General features: G+C 42.5%; 1 protein-coding gene across 3 annotated transcripts in view; it reads right to left on the reverse strand.

Annotated features, from left to right (window-relative positions):
- Window positions 1-12,475, reverse strand: part of C9H1orf21 (chromosome 9 C1orf21 homolog) — a 115,131-nt gene that overhangs the window by 91,196 nt on the left and 11,460 nt on the right. Inside the window, exon 1 of one of the 3 annotated variants that reach the window (XM_068199505.1) lies at window positions 8,105-8,235. The exons of the other annotated variants lie outside the window; for them this stretch is intronic. The gene's annotated coding sequence lies outside the window, so the exon portion shown is untranslated. Of the gene's footprint in view, window positions 1-8,104; window positions 8,236-12,475 lie in introns of those variants that run through there. 3 annotated transcript variants of the gene reach the window in all.

A 12,475-nucleotide genomic window follows, 5' to 3' on the forward strand; every position in this document is an offset into this window, starting at 1 on the left:
ATTGATCCTACCCGACTCATCTCCCTGGAAAACACGGATCCTCTGGGCATCTCTAACAGCCCAAAAATTTGCCATGCAAAAGTAGAAACCTCCACTAACCCCTGGGATCAAAGAGAAGCTTAAAGCTTTAGGGATTTGGCTATCCTTGGAATGGTGTTCTTACAGAATTGTATGTTAGACACCTTCACTTATGGCTTTTTTAATGACATTTGGAAAACCAGTACCTGAGGTTTATCCTTCAAAACGGAGATATGCTGCATATGAAGTCTGAGGGCTTTCTACAAATCATGTAATTAGTACTTGGACAAAAAGATCAAGAAAAATTTGTTGCTTTTTTTCCACTGCTTAAGTGCAGATATACTTTTTAAGAAAAAGCTGTCTGTCTGCCAATAAAAAAGCTTGTAGCAGAAATTTTTCAGGGAAAAAGCATCATGTCCTATTCAGTCTGCAAAATCCTGAGTATTCCTGAAGGCAAGCAAAGAGTCGAGGAGCATTAGTTAAAGGTTTTAATGCTATTGCAATTCAAATACTAAACCCATACAAAAATAAATTGCAGCAGACACAGTAAAATGCATTTTAACATAGCACCTTAAAAAACTTATACTTGTCAGGCATCATGATAGCTTCATGAATAATCTCTCATAAGCCAAAAGGTATGAGCTTATGCAGTCAACAATTGCCACAAGTGCAATGACCAAAAGGGTGATCACTGCTGACACGTAAGGGGCACAACCTCTAAATGGAATAAAAAAGCACTTTTACAGGAAATAACAATGATTTCAGAGCTAAGGTACTAAGCTGTTATTCTGCAAAGAATACTAACCTGCCCTATATACAGATAAAATTGTACACGAGGCATACAAGCACTTATCAGTACAGATAAAATTGTACACGAGGCATACAAGCACTTTTCAGTACATTAGCCACTTTTTAAAATAATTTGTATTTTAGGAAAAAAGCCAAAAAAAAAAAAAAACCAACTCCCCCCTCCTTTACCAAACAGCCTTAACTTCAACTGCAGAGCCAGAGGTGTTCAAGTTGTAAAAAGTAAGCATTTAACAGCTAGACAGACTAGAGAATAAAAGCTCTGTGAAGATATTAATAACTGGAATAGCAAATTTAACATCTCAGATTCCTGGAGCCACCTCCAAGTCTGGGGTAGGAACTGGCAGCATTTGGATTCCAGGCACAAGCCAGAGGTACCCACTGCCAGCACGAACAGGGTTTGAGAAACAAAGGACAGGGACAAAATGCTAATGACTTTCTAACTTGCTTTTAAAAAAAGAAAAAAAAAAAAATTTGGTGTTCAGTATTTCCTGTATCCCAAATGCTCAGAGAAGCAAAAGCAAGAAAACAGGAAGCTCAGTGGAAAAGATGCTTCCAAGTGCCTAAAGGGGCCACAGGGGAACTGGAGAGGGGCTTTGGGCCTGAACCAAGGATTACCTTCATTTTCTGCCTCATCCAGAACTTCATTGTGACAGCAAATCCATATCCAAAAAATTCAAATACTCACCCTGTTCAACATCCCCTCTCAACACGACATCCCACAGGGCTTCCCTTCTGATGCAAGTGGTTTAGTACTTACAAGTCAACCAACATGCTCACTGAAGTGGCATTCCCTCAGGAAAACATTCAAATGAGCTCCTCTATTAAATTACAAAATAGATCAGCCTACAGTTGTTTAACATGCACTCGAGTTTCTCTTACAACAGGGCATCCTTCAGTGTTTAGCAGGAGCATGTTCCTGTGCTACTCAATTATCTTGCTGAAGAAACATCAGACCTCTGAAATGAAGGTTAACCATTTTTAACATGCAAACACCATGTATGAAGATATTTAGGACACCACTCATATCATTAATGACAATATTGCATTTATATGTAGTCTACCTGCATGAAATTCAATGAAAAAATTCGGCTGCAGGCTGCAAAAGCAGGTTTAAAAATGGATACCATTATCATTCAGCAACATTAAAATCCAAGGGAGGAGAAAACCCCACCAGCCTTAACTCTGTGGTCTGCCTTTTATGAACTTCAAATCTACAGAAGGATTTTATTGCAGGGTACTCCTGTTGATAAATAACAATAACAATCCAGAATCCTGATGATCTGGATTAGAAGAAAGTTTCTGCATCCTCAGCAGGAATTTTTCTCTAGAAACACAAGTCAGCTTTGAACAAGACCTCTTCCATGTCTGTGAAGATGCCTTCCCTGCAGAGAGGTGGATCCCTTACCAACTCCTCACTCCATATATATACATATATATTTGAAACAAATGAGTTCAGTTTCATGAGCTGTGACTCCAGGTGAACATGCAGAGATCCAGGTCACAATGACACATTTCTCACTCTGCACTGGGAAGTCTTAATACCAGAATAGCTGGGAACATGGATTCATGCTCCAAGCATCCTGACCCTGGTATAAACAGGAACAGTTACCACAAACTACCTGTACTGCACAGCTGGAACCAGGACCCCTAAAGAAACCAAGGACCAGGAAAACTGTACCAAGGCTGGGACAGAGCAAGGCAGGACAGACCAGGGAAAACATCCAGCAACAGAGATATCTGCTGTGCAATGGGTCAGGAAGAAAAAGGTCATGTAACGTTCACAGAGCACAATATGAACATAGGGGACAAAAAGAAAATCATCTTGTTTCCAATCAATTGAAAGGAAGTCAATAAGGGAAATTATCACTGCTTTGGTAGGATTCCAGCCCCAAAAAGCCAATGAAATCTTCCCCTTCCATGTGCATGTGTTTTCTTTATACATAAAGGAAGGAAGACAATTCCATTAAAAGAGAAAATTAACTGATGTAGTTCTCAGTACCAGGTTTCATTTTCAGCCACTCACAAACCCCAAATTCTTGTATTTTGTACAACAGGAATGCACTGGCAATAAGGGATTTCATCTCAAGCCTACAGACAAGAAGCTCTGCCAGGCAGGTCAGTGAGACCCGAAACAGGAGGAGCTCTTTGCCAAGGCTCTCTGCAGATGTGCAGGACAAGATGCTCCATCCACAGCACCAGGAGGACCAACACTCACACAGTTCTTCACACTCACAATTATTCACAAGGAACTCTGTGCACTTCTTCTGCCCTCTAATGCTCTCAAGGCTGCATCCACAACCTCAGCACAAACAGGAGCTCCAGCGTTCCCTTGATTCCTGTACTTGAAAGGAAGTGTTTCACATGACAGCAGAAGAGAAGAGACCAATAATGGGAAGCAAAAATTTGGTGGAGAGTAATTCAAATGTGAAACTGTTAATTAAATATGCAAAATACTTGCAGAAGCAGCAAGGGATAGGAAAAAGACAAAACAAAACCAAATGCTGCATCTGCTGTAAACAAGTGTGAACACAGAGAATAAATATATCTGCCTTCAAACTGGGATTTGACTTTCTAATCTCTTGTCTACAAATTTCAGATTTGCTTCTTTTTTAAACACATGTTCTGTGAAGGATGTCTCTGCAAGATTAAGACAAGAAGTAAATATTTCAGCACTTAGAAAAGAAACAGGAAAAACTGTTTGTTGTTCAAGATTTCTTGAATTCCTCAGAACACGGCAAACAGCTTCTGCTCCTGTTTAACATAAAGGGTTTACCACTATGTAAGTAAAGTGTGTCCCTTGTTACCAAACAGGCAGGAAGGAGCTGTGACAAGCTCAGAACAATTCTAGGCACAATTCACAGAGCTGCAGATAAGAAAGGAGTTGAACAATTTAAAGCGGTTTGTGGAGGAGATAATAACTTTATTATTACTGCAACTTCTGTAGTACTTAGGAGCAGCATGAGAAAGAATCCCTCTGGATTCTTTCTGGAATCTGTAAACTGGATTTTTTAAGCTGGACACTGTAAACATGGAACAAGTTGCCCCAAAAAGTCTGTGATTAAAGCATAAAACAGAAGATAAACAAACACTAGCACAAGGTCACACAGAAGACAATCTGCAATTCCTACTCAAACTAATTTTACTTCTATATACACAAAAAACTCAAACTGGGTTTAACAATAAACACTGTAACTACTATCATCCAGCCCTATAAAATGCTGCTCATTCTAGCCACCAGGCTGAGTTTTCAGAATATGGTGGGTACCACACAGAAGATGGAGGGTACCACAATTCCCATCTTACACAGGTGCAAAGAGACATCTAAACATAATTGCAGTGGGTTCCAGATTAAAATAGATCAGCCCTCAGCCTGTGAACACAATGAATCACCTTCAGCTTAAAAGATGGTGTCCTGGTTTAGGCTGGGAGAGAGTTAATTCTCTCCCTAGTAGCTGGTACAGTGCTGAGGTTTGGATTCAGCCCGGGAATAATGTTGATGCTCAGCTGCTGCTGAGCAGAGCTCACCCCAAGTCAAGGACTCTGCAGTGTCCCAGGCTCTGCCGGTGAGGAGCTGCAGCAAAGCTGGGATGGAGCATGGCCAGGAGAGCTGATCCCCCTGGGCAGAGGACATTCCACACCACGGGATGCCATGCCCAGGTGTGAACTGGGGCAGTTGGCCAGGAGGGGCTGAAGGCTGCTGAGGGGCAGGCTGGGCATCAGTGGGTGGGTGGTGAGGGACTGCACTGTGATCACTCATCTGTCTGGATTGTGCTCCCTTCTTTAATGGTTTCCTTTCTCACTGTAAAACAACAACAGTAATACTAATAGTATCCTTATTGCTTAATTCAAGTGTTAAACCGTTCTTATCTCAACCCACAGGTTTTACCATTTGCTGATTCTTCTCTCATTCCCCCAACATCTGCTCAACCAGGCCAGATTGTTTCGAGAAGCAGACCCAGTCTGCTGAGGTGTCTGCAGCCAGCCTGAAGCATCAGCTAGAACATTCCATGCTCATAGACTGAACCAATGCTCAGGACACTGCTGGGCTCCTGACAGGAGCAGTTTTATGGGAAAAGAAGAGTAAGCCTTTTGGGGGGAGTTTTATGGGGAAAAGGGAGATGAAGGCAGACCAGGATGAATCTCATAGACACAAACTGACGCGGAGAGACGTGCAGTGATTGACGCTGTACATAATAAACACAACTGGCAAGAGTCTAGACAGGCTTCCAGTGTGTAAATATCAAATTATATGAAACATGCTGGAGGGACTTGTAGCAACCTCTAATTTTAAGGTTCTACCTGAAATTTAAAAGAAAGGCAGCAATACCCTTCCTGGCTCCTTGCCTAAGCAGATTCTGCTGATTTGCTTAACCAGACAAATCACATAAACCCTGTGGTTTATAAACACCTGTACAAGTTTATTCTCAATGAGTAAATTGAGAAAACCTCTGGGTCTGGGATTTTTCCCTGAAGAAAAAGTGGGTGAGGGAGAAAAGTCCCCTTTCCCTTCATTCTTCTTCATTTTCACAGTGAGCTACAAAACTGCATTGTGCCCAGCACTGTCACTGTCCTGCCCAATGCTCACAGGATGGATTCTATTTTCCCTCTGAGAACAACATGAAAATATTTTCCCACTGCTTTCTTCCCAAACACTTTGCCTAAATTATTAAAAGGCAATGTTAACTGCTCCTGCCACAACCCTTGTGCTCTGGAAAAGCTTCCCACAAAGCACATCTGAACTACCAATCAGCCCTCCAATTTCAGAAATGCATCAGTCTTGCAGTTAAAACTCCTCACACGCTCTTGCGATGGGCAGCAAAACCAGAAATCAGTGGTACACTATGTAACCTGTTAAGTTAAATGAAAGATATGGGGGGTCTGAAAAGGGGGTTTGATCTTTCACTCAATAAATAAACAAATAAATAAACAAATAAATAAGTGACCCACAAGATGCATGCAGCTCACCCTGAACACAGGGAAGAAAACTCCAGAGGGATGACCAGAATTGTATCAAAAAGCCTCAAGTTCTAAGAGCAACAGATGTTTCCTCTCAAATCATTCCTTTTGGGACCAAAGACAAATGACTGGGTTTCTGCTGGATGCAAAGCCATCAGGTGTAACTCACCTGTCTCACAACAGCTACACGTCAGTGCCTGCACATCTGGGAATCTCTATCATGGAGCATCACATAATGTGGAATAAATTGGATCCTCCCCAGACAGCCTGCTCTTTATCTTGATTCCCTCTGAAAATTCACTTTTTTCTCTCTTCTCTTTACTTTCTGTCCTTCTTAAAAGAAAAGCTGGACAAGGAAGGTTTTAGCAGACCAATCTCCAAATGCTGAAATTGCTTCAAAGGCTTTCTGATGGAGACATACCAGCACAATAGTGAGTTTTTAACAGAAAACTGGAATCCCATGAGAAAAATTAGTATTTTAAGCAATTTGATACTTCCCATCTCCTTATCAGAATAGTACTGATTTTCTTTTCAGCCAAAGCACTTCAAACACACACATACTTCAATCACAGCAAGCTTGAGGGCTCAAAGTTACACATATGCCAAGAGGGTCTGATGAAAGAAAACCAGAATTACCAGCAAAGACTTTTGGCCCGGTAGTGAAGTGACCAGCTTGCCACAAGTACTTCCACGGCCCACAGTGTGCCAGAAGCAGCACTGTGTGTTTATTTTATTAACAGCAAGTTCACTTATCTTAAATATGCCTGACATCACCATTGCTCCACATCAGATGCCATTCTCCAGCTCTGTCTCCTCCTCTCCTCCAGGCTTCCAGTAAAATTAGACCTTGCATTAAACTTCCAGTAAAATAATTACAGTTGGCAGGTATTTTTCAACACTGATTTGGAAGCCAAGAAACCAAAGCAAAACAAAACAACATCAAGTCAAGCATTACTCAACTTCCCTCAGAAATAGCTTGTTCTGTAGATCAAATACTGTCACTGGCAGATGGTTTTGCTCTCCGCTATTTCATGTGCTCTATGAACTTCACAAAAGCACTGGCTGTATACCTTACAAAATTTCCCTATGATAAAATATCTCAAAAATGTCTCAAGGCCTTCAAAACAACAACAGAAAATGATGACAGAGAGAAAAAGTCCTCCTCAAATGCAGTGGACATTTTTATTGTGGAGAAAACAATGGAAAGAAAAAGGAAAGTAAGAAGGAGCTAGAATCCTTCACAAGATTTCTAAGCAGCATGCATCACCACCATCACTTTCTTCTGCATGCAGATGATATGCTAACAAGCCCTTTAGATAATTTAGTCCACATATATGCTGTGTAGGTGTTTGCAAAAACACTAATGCCAGCATCCAGTCACTACAACGGGTGTGCTTTCTACTTTATTGCATTAAAAACTGTTAGAAGAAGTCACAGAAAAATCTGACAAGAAAGAGAACTCCATTTGCAGAAATATTTTAAGTCAGTTCACCTCCATTTATTTTTCACCAGCAGCATGGTTGTCGTTAGAGCTGTTTCCTCCTGGCATTGCTAACTCAGCATTCCCTTGATTCCCACACTTTATCATTCCTCTTTCCTGTTTTTGCACTCACTGCTGCCTTTTGAGGATGCTGAGTAGGGGCAGGATGAAAAATCGAGTCTAGAGCCCTCAGCTTTCTGAACAGCAACCTCAGGAAGCAAAGCATTTAACAAACACATTGGAATGCTGATCTTTAATTTTCAGGTCATTTAGCCAAAAATGTGATGTACAGAAAGGAAAAAAGTGATGTTCTAACAATCCCTGAGGCTTTAAAAACAACAATTCTGTCCATTCAGAGAATCATACCTAACACTTTTTCAAACCTCTGTCTATACTTACCACTTCTGTCTCATTCAACACTCTTACAAAAATTCAGGATGTTTAACAAAAAGTGAACCAGGTTTGACTGCAAATATCTTTTGCCAGGATAACTCTCAAAATTGCCTAAGGGCTTGAGACACTCCGATGCTTTAACTAATAATTGAACAGGACACTGCATTTTGTATAGCTCTGAGATGGCTCTGAGACCTTTGTCAGTGTTTTTTTTCCCCCCACATACACATTGCGAAGAGGATGGATCATTCTGGAGATGAGTCACTACTGAAACAACAGAATAAACTCCTGTGAAATGCTGTGGGGTTTCTGCTTAACATTCTCTAGCTCCTTTCTGGGATAATTTGGCAAGGTTCTGGCAAACGCTCCTCCCACAGAAATCAAGCAGCGATTTTGTCAGTGAAATTAATCTAGAAATGCTTAGTATTCATTTCAGTCTCCACTTACCTTCTCCTCCTGCTTCAAGTTTGCTTCTTCACAAAGCTGACAAAGGAGAATGGAAAGCCACCAGGAGCAAGGTGACTGCTGACACCAAACCCACAGCCAGGACAGATTTCTACACCTCCAGAAAAAGCTCCAGCACATTTGCTACTGCCTGAATATGTACAATGCTACAACGTGGTCTAGGTTGGCTTCCACTTGTAACACGTTCAGCAGGAACATCTTTTGGCTAAAGCCAATTAACACATGTAAAATGGGAGGAGAGTGAAAGGTAGGGGTAAGTGAGGCTTTGGTGCCAAGCAGTCAGCAGAAAAGCTAAACCCAGAGCTTCCTGCTGCCATGGTCTGTCTGCACATCCACCCACCCTCCCGAAATCCTGACCTGTACACTCTCCTTGGGCACAGGCACCCCAGTAATTACTGCCACCCAATTCAATCTGCACCCAAATCACTAATTAACTCAGAACACACAAAAGGTACCCAACCCAGAATCACAGATAATGTCCCTGTCTGTCACCAGCGCTCATCTCAGGGTCATCAGGGGACACTGGGTGCTTACCTGGACACCTGTCCTATGCTGCAATCTGCCCTATTGTGCCTGCATGTTTATTACCTATTACCTCCTTATTTATCCCTATTACCTCCTTATTTATCCCTATTACCTTGTGGCTCTGCACAGCTCCCTGACACCAGAGTGCAGCTGGAGGGGTCAGGCTCTGCTCCCAGGGAACAGGGATGGGACAAGAGGGAACGGCCTCAAGCTGTGCAGGGGAAGGTTTCAATTGGGAATACTGCATTGAATATCAGGGGAAATTCCTTAATTCGAAGGGCAGTCAGGCACTGGACAGGCGGCTCAGGGCAGGGATGGAGTCACCATCCCTGGGGGCATTCACAAGACATGCAGACGTGGTACTTGGGGACACGGATTAGTGGTGGGCTTGGTAGTGCTGGGGGAGCAGCAGGACTCGATCTTAGAGGTCTTTTTAAACTTCAGTGACTCTAAAATTGTACTTAAAAGCTATGATAAAGATTATTATTATCAATGTTACAAATATACCTTCAGTTATGGACACTTGCACCTTTTATTAGAGTCCCTTTGGAGGAACAGGTGCATTCCTACCACCCCTGCTCCCACATCTGCACAGAGGCACTTCATGAGACTGGACATGGAAAACCCCTTGTTCTTAGAGTCACTGCCCAATCACTTCAGTCATTTTATACTAGAATCTGATGGAGAATAGAATAAACTGCTTATTTACCATACAAATTATAGTAGGACTAAAAACATTCTGATTGGCTGTGCATAGTTGAGTAGGCAGAAAACATGAGGAAAAATGCAATCTCAAAAAAAGTGACCAACTCTGAAAGTAAATTTATTTTGCTACAGGCTTCAAAGAGACTAAATTAAGGGAGTTTTACCAAAACAAATCATTAAGTCTATAAACATGAAAGTGAGTTTTGTCACTAGCAAACATTCGTACACCACAGACACTGAGTAACAGCACACAAGGAACAAGTGCACTCACAGTGTGCTCAAAATTCACCACTTTGATTAGACTGTCAGTCCCTTAACAGATGATAATCCATCATTGCTCAGAGACTGCAGGAATACCAGCACTTCCTACAGCACTCATCAGAGAGGAAGATGAGAAAACAATGTAAAAGAAATTAAAGACAGGCAAGCCACCCCCTCCCCATCCTCCAAAGCCAACAGAACAGTTGTCCCTTTTGTGAATGGGGAAAGCACTTTACACCTTCATGCCCCCGTGCTGAGCAGAGGTGGTTGGCATTTTTACAGCACTTCACAGACAGGAAAGCAAAGGACAAGTAGCACAGCAGGGGCAAAAGAAAGTTCCACCTTTCCATCCCTCTGCTCTTATATCCATGGAAGAAACAGGCCGTCTTCATTTTCAAATTTGATGGCAAACTTTTGTTATATTCCTTTGCTTTCCCAAACCGTTGCTATCCCAAAAGCTTAGCTGGGGATATACAGAAGCAAAAAAGAAGCAATTCCTTCTTTAGGAAGCCTTCAGTGGAATCCCCCAATCCCCCCAGCCATCCTACACAGACCCCACAAGCTCACCCAAGACTTTAAATGTGAGTTGACAATACAGTTATTCCCAACAACATCCACTCCATGAAGTCCATTTCATCCTGCACCCAAGAGAATCCAAAAGCAGATACATGGGAAATGGTGTAGGAATACAGAAACCATCATGTGGTAACACTCCCTCTTACCCCAACTCTTCTCCTCAAAGATTAACTAAAGTTGTAGGAAGTGCAACACAGCAAGTCAGCATGGACTGACCATCATGGCTGTCGGGTCTCCTGTCCATTTCCTCCTTCCTTCCCTCTTCCCCACCTTGTGAGCTTTGGAAAACCAAACTCCTTGCTGAAAGGCATAACTGCACTTCCCAGAAGAACACCTGATCTCATCTGGGGTTTCCCTGCACCAACATAACACAACTGGTAATGTGGTGAGGGGAAATTTAAGAAGAGGAAATGGGAAATGGAGCCAGTGCTGGAGAGAGGAAAATCCTTAAGAACAGCTTTTTGACTTGAAAGCAAAATTAGCCAAGGAATTTCTTAAGAGCTTTTTAGAAACACCTTAAAATTTTAAGCCAGTAAAGAAGACCCCCATGGAACAACTTTATGTTGCCTAAGACTTTGCAGACACCACACACATGAGGTTCCCTGCCCCAAACCAGCACTGGAGCTCTTTGTCCTGGACACGAGGTCCTGTTGCACCAGCTCTGTGCCTTCCCTCCACTACCTCTGCTGACAAGCCAGCTCTTGCTCCTTGGTGTCCTGCCAGGACCTCTCCTGTCAAACATCCCGTGTGCCAGCACAAGAGGCAACATGAAACTGCATGGAAATTGGTGCTGCTCTGGCTTTTGCAGGTCACTGCAACACCACACAGCATGGGTGGGGACATAAAACAGAAATACCAACAAGCCTCCATCTACAGAGCAGGGCCTTTAACCAGTCAAAGCTACTGGAATCACAAATCACTGTACTCCCAGAGCCAGCACTAGAGCTCCCTCTTTCCCAACAGTGTGTCTATGTCTATGCCACAGTGAGACTGATTTCTTCCATCAAGCCCCATCCCAAGTTTAACAAGTGAAGGCTCATCCATTAAATTTCACCTGTACCCTCACTTCTCCCCCAAAACACACACTAATTAGCTACAGTTAAGGTACCACAGTAAAATGGATTTTAATCAAATACAATTTCTTTATTTTCTTGTTGCTGTTGCTTTGCCTTTTACTTACTTATCCCTTTGCCTATTACTTACTTATCTACTTGTCTGTCTTGCAATCAAATCCCAGAATACAAACCAGCACCACTGAGAATCAGGGAACTAACACAAGTGGTGATTATTTTGCTGTAACACCAGTTATCTAAGTGGTTTGTGGTAGAAAGAGAGAAGGTTTAGGGAACAAACAAGGGGTGCAGCCAGAGATCTAAAGAAATACGGCTCCTAAGTGGAATATTAACATTTCCCTGTGGAAGAGTTGACAGGAAGATCAGTAAAGCACATTAAGCAGAATCACTGCAGTTCACAACTGGAATATTTACAAGCTTTTTAGCTGATCTTTAGTATTTCAGAATTGAAGAAAAACCCTGACTGAGTCTTTCCTCTTTTGCCTTGCCCATACCTAGTGGTGCTGTTCAGCATGATTGGAGTGAAATATTTTCTGTCTGGGTCCAGCCCAACTCTATCACCCATTAGAAGAGAAGGGTGCACAATGAAGAAACACAACACAAAGCCTACAGAAATCAGCTCTGGCCCTGAGCACTCACTCAGAAAGTTTTTATTCATAACACACCGCATGGAGGATGGGAGAAAGAAGCATTTGATCATTTCTGCCCCTGACCACACACCTTGAGACAGCAATGCAAAGCACACGTGTGCCCTTACACAATTCCCTTTCCAACACCAAGTGCCTCCTTCTGGTTTTGCTAGGCCGTGCCTCAGTTTCTCCTGCTCACGTTTCCAGCCTCATGCCATCAGCTGTTTAGCTCTTCACATTCCATGTCAGCGCTCCACCTTGCCACCTCCTTGTTCATTACATTTATGAACATTATACTCCCACTCTCCTTGTCATTTTTCTGATTACTGACACCAGCTCTGGATGGTGACAACCCAAACACAACATGCTCAGGCTCTGCCTTTACCCCAAAATGAAAAGTCAGCCAAAATGAAATACCCAAGGCCAGGCTGGATGAGGCTTGGAGCAACCTGGTCTAGTGGAAGGTGTCCCTGCCATTCCAGAGGTTGGAATGATAAAATCTTCAAGGTGCCTTCCAACCCAGGCCATGCTATGAACATCTGTGAAATCTCCTTAGCTGGGCATCATGGTGGCCAACCATTACT

The sequence above is a fragment of the Anomalospiza imberbis genome, chromosome 9, assembly GCF_031753505.1.
Source record: "Anomalospiza imberbis isolate Cuckoo-Finch-1a 21T00152 chromosome 9, ASM3175350v1, whole genome shotgun sequence".
In the NCBI taxonomy this organism is placed as follows: domain Eukaryota; kingdom Metazoa; phylum Chordata; class Aves; order Passeriformes; family Viduidae; genus Anomalospiza; species Anomalospiza imberbis.